The sequence below is a fragment of the Melopsittacus undulatus genome, unplaced genomic scaffold (assembly GCF_012275295.1).
Source record: "Melopsittacus undulatus isolate bMelUnd1 unplaced genomic scaffold, bMelUnd1.mat.Z mat_scaffold_471_arrow_ctg1, whole genome shotgun sequence".
In the NCBI taxonomy this organism is placed as follows: Eukaryota; Metazoa; Chordata; class Aves; order Psittaciformes; family Psittaculidae; genus Melopsittacus; species Melopsittacus undulatus.
This window is the reverse complement of record NW_022994348.1, coordinates 46,255-60,687: the sequence shown is the minus strand read 5'-3', so window position 1 is coordinate 60,687 and position 14,433 is coordinate 46,255. Positions and strand designations below refer to the sequence as shown.

Sequence of the window (14,433 nt, the reverse complement as noted above, 5' to 3'; positions counted from 1 at the left end):
CTGAAACCGCTGCCTTTTTCTGCAAGCATTTCTAGTCTGCTATTGAAACAGATGTCCAGGGACCTGGACCCTGATTTTAAGTTCAGTGAGTCTTATTTTGACTCTCAAAACTTTTCATAGCCAAGTCAACAAAAACTTTTGAAGTTACAGATGGACATGGGGACTTCTTCCTCTGGATCTTTTCGCTGCTTATCTTAGGCATCTGGTGAATCTGCCTCTTTCACACTCCTTATGACGCTTGAAGCTGGGCATGCTGTCTGTTCTTTCCGTGTTATCGGGGACCATTGCCATAAACAGTAATCCAGCACTGCTCCGGTAAGAAAACAACGATAAGCTTATTATCTTTGGCCATTGGCACGCTTTTGACACTGTCTGTCTACTGATAATCAGTTTTCATCTGAACAATTTGTAGTGTGTTCTTAAACTGGTTTTGAACTCAGCTTACTAGGGGAGAGGACAGACGTGGTCATTATAGTAAACTTTAAATGGGGTAACTTGCATACCCAAAATAGTATGGTCTGAGATTTTCTTCTTGATTTGTGATAATGGGCTTATTGAAAGATTTTCTTACCTTTGGGTCTTATATGCCCCCTTGTATGGTTTAGTGGGTCTTGGCGATCCTGGTAACGGTTGGATTGGTTATCTTAAGGTCTTTGCCGTTTCCGTCCCAGGAGCTTGCAGGAAGGGCCAACTCATGCGAATTGCAGGCACGGAGCAAACAATCTTCCATCCTGCATTCAGCCGGAGAGCATACTTAGCCTGTCAGGCACTGACCGTGCTTTGCAAGGCTGGGAAAAAAACACCCCGAGTGGAAGAGAGATCCACTACGCTGATGTCAGCAGGAGCAGCGTCTCTCCCTTCTGTGCCAGTCCCTGCTTCCCTACCCGCGATTTCCAGGTCAAAGGACAAGACACGAAGAGCCGAGTGGAGGACTGCCAAAAAGTTCGGTAGAGAAGCTATGGCTCAGCGTCTTTCCTGTTCGCCACTGTTTGCGCGCCTTCGGCCTCGCGTTAACCCTGCAAGGCACTGCGGCCGGGACAGCCCGCAGGCCTCCACCGCAGAGGGCGGGCGGGGCCGAAGGAGCAGCACGGATGGGGCCGGCAGCACTGTCATTGGCACTACACGGGAGGGAAGGACGGAGAAGAAAAAGTGAGAGGAAAAGGAGCAGAGGGAAAAAGCGAGTACGAAGAAGACGCAGAAAGCAATTGGAGAGGCAGGCGCGGTTTGCACCTGCACCCAGCGACGGCGGCCCCGGGAACGCTCCGGGAAGCCGGCCGGCGACGGATCCGGAGCGGGCACCGCGACGGGAAGGGGAGTGGAGGAACTCTCCTGAGGACTGGGATTCCCAAAGCCCTGCTCCTAAACGGAGGAGCTGGGAGTCTCTAATAACCTACATTGTGGTGCGGGGAGAAAGGAAGGAAAAAGAAAAAGGGAAAAAAAAGGAACAAAAAACCAAACCTCGACCCTTTTCCCATTTAGGCTCAAAGGGTGCTGTCAAGCTACCGAAATGGGGAAGGCCTGGGGAAGTCGCATTGCATTTCACTCTTGTATGGCCACCAGACTGTGTTAATTTCAGGCAGCTGAAGGAGACAAGCAAGCCCCTACTGTGAGAACTGAACCGAATCTTTCCGATTCATCTCTGTGTTTCACCAAGTCGAGAGCAAAATCTTCTTCTTTCCTGCAGATAAAAACATTTTGAATTTCATTCAAAAGAGACAAAGTTAAATAGTGCTGCATAAACAAGGGCAAGTTCAATAGGAGCCCAGGAATAGATTGCTATGTGAGTAGTTTTAGGTAGCAAGACAACATTGTCAATGAGGAATAGTAAAATGTGGGACCCACTAAAACCCTACTCTATATAGCAGCGTAAGCATGTCCATTTCCAGATAGGCTAACATCCGTCAGTTATACGAAGTGAAGGGATAGGAAAGCCTTGTGATATCATGAAAAATCTTTGAATGTAGCAAGCTTTTCTTTGCCTTTCTACTGTGCTTAATCTTACCACCTAATCCTGTACAGCCATTCGCCTTACGGAAATATTTTGTGATATGGAGAAATTCTGTAGAAGGAAACAGGAGTATGCGAATTAGATTATACCATAGCCTGGATCCATCTGGCACTGCCTGGTTTAGGAAAGCCAGAAGAGATCATACAATTTCCTCACCTTCCTGCTATGATTTTTACAACTTATCTTAAAAGTCTCCCTTTTTCCACTTGAAAACGACCCAGGACTGGAAATATGAGGCTGTACTAACACAGACTGTATATTCTGGCTAAAACCAGAAGTCATTCATTCTAGCAGTACCCTGATATATCTGGCATGCTTATAAATTTGGGAACTAGGCAATACAAGTTCTGAACCTCATTTTTTTTCCACACCAAATAAACATCTGAGTTTCACTTGCCATTGCCCAGTGCTGCAGTTGGCTACATAATTGCCTCTTCCTAATGAGCTGAAGCTCCACACATCTTGTCGTTTGTATGGTTTTGTGCTATGGATACAAGGATTAGCAAGGATTTAGGATTAAGATCACATTCAAAAGATGAATAACTTACCACTTTGTGTATTCCACCAGCAGGAAAGTTAAGTGAAGTGCCAGGCACTATAGTGCCCTGTGAACTCCCATCACCAGAGAAAGGTATGGAGAAAAGTGGGTTTGACCTCAAAATCATGAATCCCAGAGTTTAGGAGGCTACACTGGGAGCAGCCTCTACCCTTGCATGCTGAGGGAGGGACCTCTGAGAAGTAAAGAGGTCCCTGGAGGCAGCAGGGAAACTTCCTATGTCCCATGGGAGCAAAACCTCCCACACTCCCTCCCCACAGATGTCATGGCAGGAACAAGGAAAACTCCCTTTTGTGCTTCTGTAAACCTCATCAAGCTCGAAAGTTAGCTGCTGCACCCCCACAAAACCTCTAGCTGAGACAGTAATAGAAGAGAGGCAATTTCTCAAGCAGGCTGAAATTTCAAGCCACTGCCATTCTCCCACACAGTTCACACAGTGAACTCCCTTCTCCCATTTATATTTTCATTCCTCTCCCGAGTGCCATGACAAGTTAGCTCTTTGCGCTTGGCACTTCAATTACTCCCTCAGAGCACTTGAACTGCTGAGCCCTCCCAACAAAATGAGGATAATGCATAACGCTCATCGTTTGCTGTGGTGCGTCTGTTTCCCCCTTCCCAGGTTTGCAACCTGACTGGAGAGGCACAAGCACTGACAGCTGAACAAATCCCATGACACCAAAGGAGCCCTGAGGTTCAGGGCTGCCCAGCACAGCAAAAGGGGATGCTCCCTTCCTTAGTCCTTCCCAGAAGTATACTCTTCATACCACCCACATGAATAGCCACTTTCAGATGCAGTGACCAAGGCACAGAAGCGGAAGTGTCAGACATTTCCAGCCCGAGCAGCCTTTAGCAACATTAGCAGCTGAAATCAACACCACTTAGCTCTGTCTGTCAAGGCTTGAACTGGACTGCTTCTTATTAAAAAAATCAAGAAACACCAACACATATGCATAGCATTACATATAATATTACGTATATGCTGTTACTCATCTTACAAAGCCTATTTCTCTACTAGAACGCCCTGTTATTATTGACTTCTCCTTGGTCAGACTGACTCCAGCACCAGGAATCACATTTACCTGCAGCCCAAGAGACATCACTCCTTTTGCCATAAATACCCTCACAATAGAGCGTTACAATGGCTAAAATTGCTGCTCAATTAATTGCCATATACTTCCTGCCAAATTGCCTGTAATAGTGCTGCCATTGGCATAGAAGGAAAGAATACGGCCTTTTAAAAGTGCTCTGAGGTCACATTAGCCTTGCACATGCTCCTTACCCGTGACCTTGTCTAGAAGTGTGTATCAGATGTTTGCCTTGGGCAGCTATACTCCTCATGTATAGAGGCACCAGGCTTGACACTAAAGGGGGTCCCTGTTAGGAGATGTGGAGCAGCCAGGAGAAAAGGGTCAGAGACCCTAGAAGAACTTTGATCTCCCAGCAGGAACTTACCTTGAGGGACCAATGCAGCCAAAGGGAGAAGAGGCCAATGCTTGAAGAACAAGAGGAAGCTTCCAGAGGGCTAAGGAGAAGCCAAGGAGAAGCAAAGGTGTCCATTTGAGGGAGAGAAGCATGCCAGGTGTGGAGGTGCACTTAGGTCCCTGCCTCTTCACTTGAGGAGTGGAACAAAGGGAAAAAAGGTGGTTTACTTCACATGTTACCATGGTCACGTGGAGATTGCTCCATTGTGAGAGCTTTGGGAGGATCACGGTTAGGGTTAGGGTTAGAAGACACAGTGTATTTTTCATGGAAACACATGGAAGATTTCCTTCCTTTCCCTTTATAAGCATGTGTTGAAAAGCCCACAGAAACTGATCCAATTGCTTGCTGATTCAAGCACAGAGGAAGGTGATTACCCTTTCCACCTGGGGAGCAAGTGCTCTCTTCTTGCCAAGAGAATGAAGGAGAGAAACATCTCCACATATCCTAGAAACCAAAAAGTGTGTCTTCATCTTCTCCAAGCACAAAACAGCATGGTCTGGGATTACTTTGCAGCTTACCCAGGAATGCCCACTGGAATCAAACCTTCTGAAGACAAGCAAGAAGTTCATTAAGTACGCAAAGAATATGGGGAACTTCTGTTGAAAACTACCCCAAAAATCGTGGCTGCCATCATGGGTTCTGGAAGATTTGAATAGGAAGCTGCTCTGTTATACTTTACTGTGAGAGCTTTTCACCATTAACTTGCTCTGCTGAAAATAAAGAGCAAAACACCACAAAACAGTCTCTCAAGGCATGAATGCTGTGAAAGTTTTTTTAAACATGGACCATTTCAGTCACGTTTGGAATGGCTTTCAACTTGGAGGTGAAATTTCCCATTCAAAAATTAAAAAACTGAGCACTGAAAAGTGATCTTTTGCTATTTTTACAATCCTATGTAACAAATGAGCCATTACTGCATCGCAAATTTGCTGAAAATATTTTTAACAGATCTTTTCAAACACATTCTTTCCCAAATATTGACACACTTAAAAAGTTTATAAGGTGCTGGGTTTTTCTTTGTTTCTCTTTACCTAGCTCACTAATGCCTACATGGTTTGTGATTTATGGCTTTCTGGGGTGCAGTCTGCCAGATTCCAGTAATGATTTTTAATTAATTGCATAACTCCTATACTCCTGGTTGTAAAAATGGCACAAATATGAATGAAATGTCACCTAATACACTGCATTCCACTTGCATTTTGGGGGGGGGGGGAAGAAGAGAAAAGAAAAATCAGGGGCCTGTGTTGCAAACTCCACCTTCCTCTAAGTGAGCTCTTGATAGGTTTGAGAATCTACAAAGGATATGTTCTCATTTCTTCAAAGAGTTCCTCCACTATTCATCATTTAGCAGGAATATCTGAACTCTGTGAATTCAGGGCTCTCACACCTCTCAGAAAGCAACTTCTGCTCCTTTTCAGATACAAACTGGTCTCTATTGTTTCAATTTCAGATACACAAATTTCCCTCTTAATGTACTGCCTACAGTATTTTGGACATAGGACCTCTTGATTATGGCTGTGAAAGACCTTTAGCCTTCAACTTCTCCATCATTGCACTGTGATGCAGGCTCACACTTCAGAGATGTCAGTTATGAACCACTATTTATTCCCTATTCTTCATTATGGTCCCAGTCAAAAAATAAATGGAGAATTTCTGATGGCTGCAGTGCCTACTGGACCAGACCCACAAGCACAGCACAGCAGCATCTGTGGTTTGAGAGAGCTGGTTTCCAAAGAGGGCTCGGAAGAAAATGGTCAATGATATTTGAGGGCAGGGGCAGACTGTTATTGAAGAGATACGCAGTGGGAATTTTAAAAGCACCATATTGTGGAAAGCAGCAGCTCCTGAAGGGGTTCATACATCCCTTGAAGGGGATTTAAATGTGGATAGCTAAAAATACATCCAGGTAAGTACAGGGGGAGAAATATAATGAAGTTTGGGACTAAAACACCAAGGAAAAATTCCCAGACCACTGCTTAGCATCTGCAATACTCTCCAACAGAAATGAATGCCAAGCTATCAACACTTATATTAAACACAGGTTTGGCAAAGCACAGACAGATGCTCTTTTGGGAACAATCGTACAGTGGCAAGGCTGCGGATGCTCTCACAAACACTTTTAAGAGCGAGACTTTGTGATCTTTAGGATACTAAATCAGAAAATTTATAACATTTTCCCTCCTATGAGATAAAAACCAAAGGAGCCATGCCAAATTACTGGTACCATATTTGCAAATATTTGAATGCAATTTATGCTGTTATCCTTGTCTATACTCCCAAGGAGCCACAGCGTCTTTTAAGCTCTTCTTCTTCAGGTACAGTGGATGCAGCCATCCGTGACAAATTTGTGTTTTCTCTTCTGAGAATATACCATATTCCTCAGTGGCAGAGAAGTGAATGGAGTTGCCATTTGCAAGATAGAAATGTTTTACACCCAGACAGCAATTAAATCTGGTTTGGATGATAATGTTATAAATGAAATGCTAATAAGTACTGTAAATGGCCATGTAACCACAATCCCATCATTTGCCAATTACTGGGAGGAGAGGGGAGGAGCTGAAAAGCAGCTGTAGAGTAGATGACATACTACTTTAAATGAGCAAAATGCAGGTATTGTGCAATGCACAGCCCTGACAGCATCATTTTATAGCAGGAATTCAATTTTCCAAGCAACATCTGATTTCACCTTTTATTATCATGTCAGTAGTAATAATAATTTGCTCTGACACCGGCATTTTCTCAGAAGGATCACCAAGGGATTTATAAAGTCGAAGCAGGGAATTCCAAAGAAGCTGGAGAGCACACCTACTTCAGCAACTGCCGAGCGCTCAGGGTGGCTTTGTCTGGGCTCCAAGGCTGCCACGCAGCACCATACACTGGAAACTGTTTAAATGGTTTATCATATGATTGTGCCCGAGTGAGAGGCCCTTAAACAGAATTTATTTGTTCTACCCCTGTGCCTAAATGCCTTCTGGACTGTCAGTTTTTCTACCACCTCAAGGGGCAAGTTTAGCCAGCTCTCAGTGGCTACAAGGACTTACCTTCTGTAATGGCTTAGTCTTCACTGTCAGGGGACTTCGGTAAAGTTATTTCCAGATGTTGCAGATTAAACCAATTCAGGCTGTGAACTGCTCTGCACATGAAACGTTCTTAAATAAACTGGACTTAGGCCACAGAAGACCCACCTCATGGGACAGAGTATGAACCACACACTGAACTATGTGGAACTACTCTTGACCCCATTATAGATGTGGGTAAACGAAACCCAAAGTCCACATCTGACCTCTTTTCCAAACCAAGCCTTCTCCCAAGGAGTCACACAAGGCCCTGAATCCCTTCTGCTGGCACTCCTCATTTGCCACAAAAGCCATTCATCAATTCTGATGGCCAAAGGTCAGAATTCCACTTGGCCTGGGACACTTGTGCATCTGTGCATAATTAACTTGATGGTAAACATTAGTTAAAGTTTTCACTGCTTCTTACACAATGATTTTGCTGGAAAAAGATTTTTCCACCTCAAGAACTGCAGCATCATTCCCTGGGACCAACTGCAGTTTGCCTTAAACTATATGACTTCAAGACATGCAACCAAATTATGTCCTTCACATGTTATCATCACAATTCAATGGAAGATACATCTAAAAACACTTCCAAATGAACAATACACAAAATCACTTATTCTAAGCGTGTCTCAAGTTTTGGTTTGTTTTTATTTTTAACCAAGATAGAATAAAACAAAGTCCTTCTGAGAAGCAAACATTTGAAAAATGCCATGACAAAATAGACGTGATCCTTATCTTACTACGTGTGTATGAACTTATGAGCATTTCTGAATGTTACCAATACCATTGCTGCTTTACCTACACAACATAATCTAGCAAAATACAAATACTGAACAGCTGGAATAGAAGCTGGATACAGCTGGAACATTGTGTCAACATTTTTTAATGGAATCATATTTCATGGACAAGAAAGCCCCACAGAAAAAGTGCAAGTAAATCACCGGTTTTCAGCTGAAACCTGCGTTTCAGATGCCACTCAAGACTGAACTGTCATGCCACTTTCTGCACAGAAGAGTTAAGGAACATACGAAAAAGAAAACGTTTGTGACTCCTAGGTGGACAAGGCCTGAAATCAGTGCAGTGGTGATTGAGTTCAGCTGGAAAGGAGGTCCATCTGGAGGAGCTACAAGGAGAAGAAAAAGGCAGAGGTAAGGTCTGGTTACAATCTGGCAGCAGTGCCAAACACTTCTGTCTCTCCATTACCACAACCTATATACAGAAGAATTACAAAGAAGGGACTAAAACTGTACTTCACAATGAGCACCTGTCTACTTGGATAAAGCTTACCTGCGTATACACTGAAAATAGTTATTAGTTCTTTAAATATTCATGATACTGGGGGATAGAGTAAGGATACTTATAAGACATCTCATATTCTACTGACTGACCTTGATCTATGCCATTTAAGGCAAGACTGTTGTTGTCCAAGAACTGTCAAGACAGGGTATAAGGATCTGTGGCCTAATCAAGTTAATGAAAAGATTTCTTCCCTGATGATCACTACTCATATCTCAATTCAAAGTGTATATAAACCCTTAGCAAACATATCTAGCACCATATATCTGAGATACTTCAAGTTTATCCATATACCTCCACAGAAGACTTTTAAGCATATTTATCAGTTCTCAGAAGAGGTAACATATTTTACTATCTAGCACAGCTCAACAGGCTATGAACCAGCCCCTGGATACTGGAACACACACACACAAACATAGCCTGTACCACCTTTTCCAACAGGAAGGAAAAAAAGCACCAATATGCATTTATCTAAGAGCCTTGTTTGCCATTGCCAGTGATGGAGAGTGAGATGAAACAATTCAGCTTCTCCATGGCAAACCAGACTGCTCCTCCCAGAAACAGCCACCTGCCCTCAGTATCATCAAGGATGACGGGAAGGAAAGGCAGCAGCCATTAACACAGCAAGCAGTGTGCAGCAAATTAATGATCTGGAGTTTATTATTTTAATGATATCCATGGGTAGGAACACACCATGGAGCAGCTCATTACAGGGAGAACATTGTTTCTATGCCCGGAAAGAAAAGTATCTGCTTTTATGTGGTTTAAGTTGAGAAAAAAAGGGAATAAATAGTAATGGAGTTTACAGGACAGGATAGGTTGCTTGCTTGTGCCACTCAGTCCTGTCACGTACAAGTGAAAGGTGGAACGGCCCAATGGACCATCTGGTTACCTTGACTGTCTTAGTCATCAGCTACTCCTTGTTACCAGCAGAGAACAGTAACAGACTGAAACTAGTCCTCCAAGTGCCCAAAGAAGTAGCAACCTAAAACTTAAAAGACCTGATCTCCCTCACAGCCTACTTCCTTCACTACCCTAGCAGACCACAAGTTGCAACCAAGCTTCTCCATAGGTTCTTTGTATGGTTAAATGCTAGGAAAACAGGAGCTGAAGCACAGCTTCTCTGAGTTTGAGCCCTGAACTGCACCATAATACCCAGTCTGCTGCTCCACTTCTGCATGAGATGAGCGAATTTTACTGTTAAAGTCTGGTGTTCTGTCTGGCAATTGCAATGTCCGCTCACCCTCACATGTCACAGCAGTAGATTTTCATTTCAAATCCATCACAGGGATTACAAATTCCTATGTTTGTGGGGCTGTGTATACAAATTAAACTGAGCCAGTTTCACCCAGATTCACCAATTGACTTCTCTACAGCATGTCAGCACTGACTCCCTCAACTGACCAAAAAAAAAAACCCCAAAAAAAGAAAAACATTCCAGCAAGTGCATAGAGCTCAATCAAAGCAGGTCATCTGCTCAGTTCTGATTCACTCATAAACCCTCTTTCATGTTTCTTCAAATCTGGTTAACTTCCCACATTATTAATTGCTGGTTGGCACCTCATCTACATAAAATAAAAATGGGATGCATTATATTCTACAAATACCTCTGCCTACCTGTTCCCCTCCTTGCAACACAAAAGCCAGCAGTCCTAGCTTTATTTTCCAAACACATCAGGGGGAAGGCAAACACATGTAGGGGAAGGCAAAAACCCAAACCAGGTTCTTATCTCACTGCCAATGGAAAAGGTGGTACCTTCAAAGGTCACCCAGGCTGTCTGATGACATTTTGTAGCACCCCATGGAGCTGTTCCCCGTGTCACAACACAACCAAAACCACAGACAGAGGCAATGGGCAAGAAACGAAACACAGGGCAGGAAAGTTCATTTAAACATTAAGAGAAAAGGTTACTCTCAAACAAACCAATCACCAGAACACGTTGCCCAAAGAACTTGTAGAGATCTTGGAGATGTTCAGAGAGGACAAGGCACCAGAGGCTGAGCAAGGGCTTGGAGTAAACAGCAGGAAATCCCTTCCAACCTCACCCACTCTGTACTATCCATCCTAACACCAATGGCTCCCAAAGGGCCACCAGCAGTATCCAACCTGACCCCTGTAAGACCCAAACCGACACTGACACCACCCAACCTAAGGCTTCCCTTATACAAACTAACACCTATGCCTGCCAAATTTTCCTTCCACCACAAGCGTTCAAGTCCCAGTAAAGGTTAACAAAGCCCTTTACACCTCCCATTATATTCCCAGTACGCTGGTGTGCTTCTTCAGAAGCCTTTCCAGCCAATAAAACAGGCCCAAACTAATAATACTTGTTATTTAGACAGAGCCACTATTGCTTGGTATCTCTTCCAAACAGACTTCAGCAGGACCATAAGGAACAACATCTTCTCCAGAGAGATTTGAGTCTGATCTAAATGTAGGTATTTTTTACAGACAGACACGCTTCAGATGCCTCATCTGTATCTATATACAAAGCTAACCCCAAATGTCTCAGTTGCTTTTGGGTAATACACAATGGTAACTTGGAAGCAAAACACTTTGGCAGGCTGCATACCGTGTACAAAAGCACACTGGTATTACTCACCGTCAGATGACAGAGTTCCTGGTACGCAGGGAGAAGACGGAAGGCATCCCAAGCAGTCTTCCTAGTATGTCCCCTGGTCTCACCCTGGATGATCGCACGCAGACGAGAGCAGCAACGAGGCTGAGGGAAAACAAAGGAGAATTGACAACATCAGCCCAGCAAAAGCATGACTGCGGGGCTCTGAGCCTATCGGCTCATACAACCCAGCATCATTAAAGCTCTTCGAAACAGCGGGAAGTGCCAAAAAGAAGCAACCAATTTGGGGAAGGGGCTGGAACCCTGAAAAATGGCTTTAGACTTTTCTGTTTCCCCCTCTTTTCCTTTGAGCCCTTTACTTACTGTCCATGCAGGACCCGTGTCGCCCGCACGCTCTGTTCCCTGCAGCACAGAATGCCCCATGCCCGGGGAGCTGACTCAGACCCGAGGCTGAGGAGGACTCTTTGGTGCTTACGGGTGGGAGCTGCCTTTCAAAGGAACAGAGAAGAGAATAAATAAAACCGGCAAACTGGGAAGCGCAGGGAAGCAGGGGAGAATTGCTGTTGTTCCTGGCTTATAGATAGGAAAACTGAGGCACGGACAGCTGAAATCTGTCCGGAAAAGCTGTCGCTGGCCATCCCCTACCCAGGCTTGCTCGGCATACTGGTGGCACCGCTCCGGGTGCCTCCGTGTGTAGGGGATGCCCAGCACCAGCTTTCGGTAGCGGCTCCCCAACTGTGGGAGCCGGGCTGGACGCTCGCGCTCCGTGTGCTGTGACTGACAAGTATAATAAAATTATAACAATATAAATATAACAGCCCTGAAAAGAAAGCCGTACAGAGACACTTGTTAATGCACTCACTGGGAAGCCTTGAGAGGTCCTGATGCTCCGCACTCAGCTGATTCCATTACGGCAAACATCCCAGCACAACAGCACAAAACGCCGCAAGACTCCAAAGCTACAAAACACAAAGCACAGCACAGAGAACTCAACCCGCTGAAGCCCGAGAGCTGAATGAGTCCTCTCCCGGCAACACTGCGCCTTTATACCCCAGGCAGGAGCCACAACTCCTCCCTCAATGATCTGGGGGCAAAGCAGCACCTGGGGTAAAAGAGGTAGGATGAGCAGTGCTTTCCGTTTTGGCTGATGGCTGCAGCCCAGGAGGAGATCCAGGGAGAAAAGGGCTCTTCAACAGAGCAAACCCCGGCGTGCTTTATCCAGAGAACAGCCCCATCTCTTAGAGAGAGATCCAGAGATCGGGCACCGGAGAGGCCGTGTGCAGAGCTCCCTCTGAATTTCAGGTGGCCAAGCGAGGGCAGGAGCTCTGTGTGTGCAGGTGATGCCTGCGGCGTTTGCAAAACCAAAAGCACCGCTCCGAGGAGCATTCCACGGAGGACTGAAGCCGGGCGCGGAGCAGCAGCTCCGGAGCCCGTTTCCCCTGCGGCACCGAAAAAGGGAGCGTGTGCTGCCACCGTGCGTCCGAACGGCGGTACTGCAGGTGGTGGAGGTGGGGGGGGCGGAGCGGCTCCGGAAGCCGCTCGCTGCTGCCGTCATGTGTCGGTGAAGACGGGAGGGGGGGGCCGCTCTGTCGAAAATTCAGCATTGAAATGGGGGGCGACGGGGGAGAAAGCGGCTGGGGGCCGCTGTCCGGTACTACCGTGTGTCCTTCGGGCGGCAATCAGCGGCAAACCGGGTCGGGAAAGCGGAGGTGCAGCGCCGAGAGACGACTGGTGCTGCCATCATGTGGCCAAAGTTCGGTACTGCACACGGTGAAGAAAAGCGGCTGCGCGGGTGGAGCCGCAGCCAATCAGAGCAGTGATCCGGCGCCGCCGGAGCCGGGCGGGACTAAGCGTGATAGACAACCGCCGCAGCCAATCAGAGGAGTGGGGGGGCCAGTGTAGAAGCCGAACGGAAGCGGGGCGGGAGTAAGAGTGACTGACAGGCGTCTCAGCCAGTCGGGGTGCGGGTTGTGCCGCCGAACCGGGCCCGGACCGTACCGTACCGAACCGAGGCGAATCATGGGGGTAACGGGACTCGGCGGAGGCAAACGGGGGGGGCAATGGCAGCTGTCGGCTCCCCTGGGACCCCATGGAAGCCACTCCGGTCCCTCCGGGCGGCTCCGTCCCCCTCAGGCGGCTTCGGCTGCGCTCGGTTCCCTTCGGGCGGCTCCGTCCCCCTCAGGCGGCTTCGGCTCCGCTCGGTTCTCTTCGGCCGGTTCCGCCGCTTCGGGAGGGTTCGGCTTCGCCTCAGCCAATCAGAGGAGTGGGGGGGCGGTGTCGGAGAGGGGCGTGGCTAGGAGCGGGTGACGTGCTCATCAGCCAATCAGAAGAGTGGGGGGGCGGAGCCGGCGAGGGGCGTGGCTAGGAGCGGGTCACGTGCGCATCAGCCAATCAGAGGAGAGGGGGGGCGGAGCCGGAGAGGGGCGTGGCTAGGAGCGGGTCACATGCGCATCAGCCAATCAGAGGAGTGGGGGGGCGGAGCCGGAGCCGGGCGGGACTAAGCGTGATTGACAACCGCCGCAGCCAATCAGAGGCGTGGGGGGGCGCCGTCGGCGCCGGGCGGGACTAAGCGTGATTGACAAGCGCCGCAGCCAATCAGAGGCGTGGGGGGGCGCCGTGGGCGCCAGGCGGGACTAAGCGTGATTGACAACCGCCGCAGCCAATCAGAGGCGTGGGGGGGCGCCGTCGGCGCCGGGCGGGACTAAGCGTGATTGACAACCGCCGCAGCCAATCAGAGCAGTGATCCGGCGCCGCCGGAGCCGGGCGGGACTAGGCGTGACTGACAAGCGCCGCAGCCAATCAGAGGAGTGGGGGGGCCAGTGTAGAAGCCGAACGGAAGCGGGGCGGGAGTAAGAGTGACTGACAGGCGTCTCAGCCAGTCGGGGTGCGGGTTTGTGCCGCCGAACCGGGCCCGGACCGTACCGTACCGAACCGAGGCGAATCATGGGGGTAACGGGACTCGGCGGAGGCAAACGGGGGGGGCAATGGCAGCTGTCGGCTCCCCTGGGACCCCATGGAAGCCACTCCGGTCCCTCCGGGCGGCTCCGTCCCCCTCAGGCGGCTTCGGCTCCGCTCGGTTCCCTTCGGGCGGCTCCGTCCCCCTCAGGCGTCTTCGGCTCCGCTCGGTTCTCTTCGGCCGGTTCCGCCCCTTCGGGAGGGTTCGGCTTCGCCTCAGCCAATCAGAGGAGTGGGGGGGCGGTGTCGGAGAGGGGCGTGGCTAGGAGCGGGTGACGTGCTCATCAGCCAATCAGAAGAGTGGGGGGGCGGAGCCGGCGAGGGGCGTGGCTACGAGCGGGTGACGTGCTCATCAGCCAATCAGAGGAGGGGGGGCGGAGCCGGCGAGGGGCGTGGCTAGGAGCGGGTCACGTGCGCATCAGCCAATCAGAGGAGTGGGGGGCGGAGCCGGCGCCGGGCGGGACTAAGCGTGATTGACAACCGCCGCAGCCAATC

The 14,433-nt window shown here is 48.3% G+C and overlaps 1 long non-coding RNA gene across 3 annotated transcripts; it reads right to left on the bottom strand.

Moving 5' to 3' along the window:
• Positions 1-8,060: 8,060 nt before the first annotated feature.
• Positions 8,061-12,811, bottom strand: LOC117438544 (uncharacterized). 3 transcript variants are annotated; one of them, XR_004550870.1, is made up of 5 exons: positions 12,642-12,811; positions 11,846-11,942; positions 11,347-11,471; positions 11,008-11,127; positions 8,061-8,231 (listed from the first exon to the last, which is right to left on the bottom strand). It is a non-coding gene; the product is annotated as an uncharacterized lncRNA (long non-coding RNA). The 3 variants fall into 3 exon arrangements; XR_004550871.1 differs by lacking the exon at positions 12,642-12,811 and adding an exon at positions 12,086-12,578; XR_004550869.1 differs by lacking the exon at positions 12,642-12,811 and having other exon boundaries at positions 11,846-11,995.
• Positions 12,812-14,433: the final 1,622 nt, after the last annotated feature.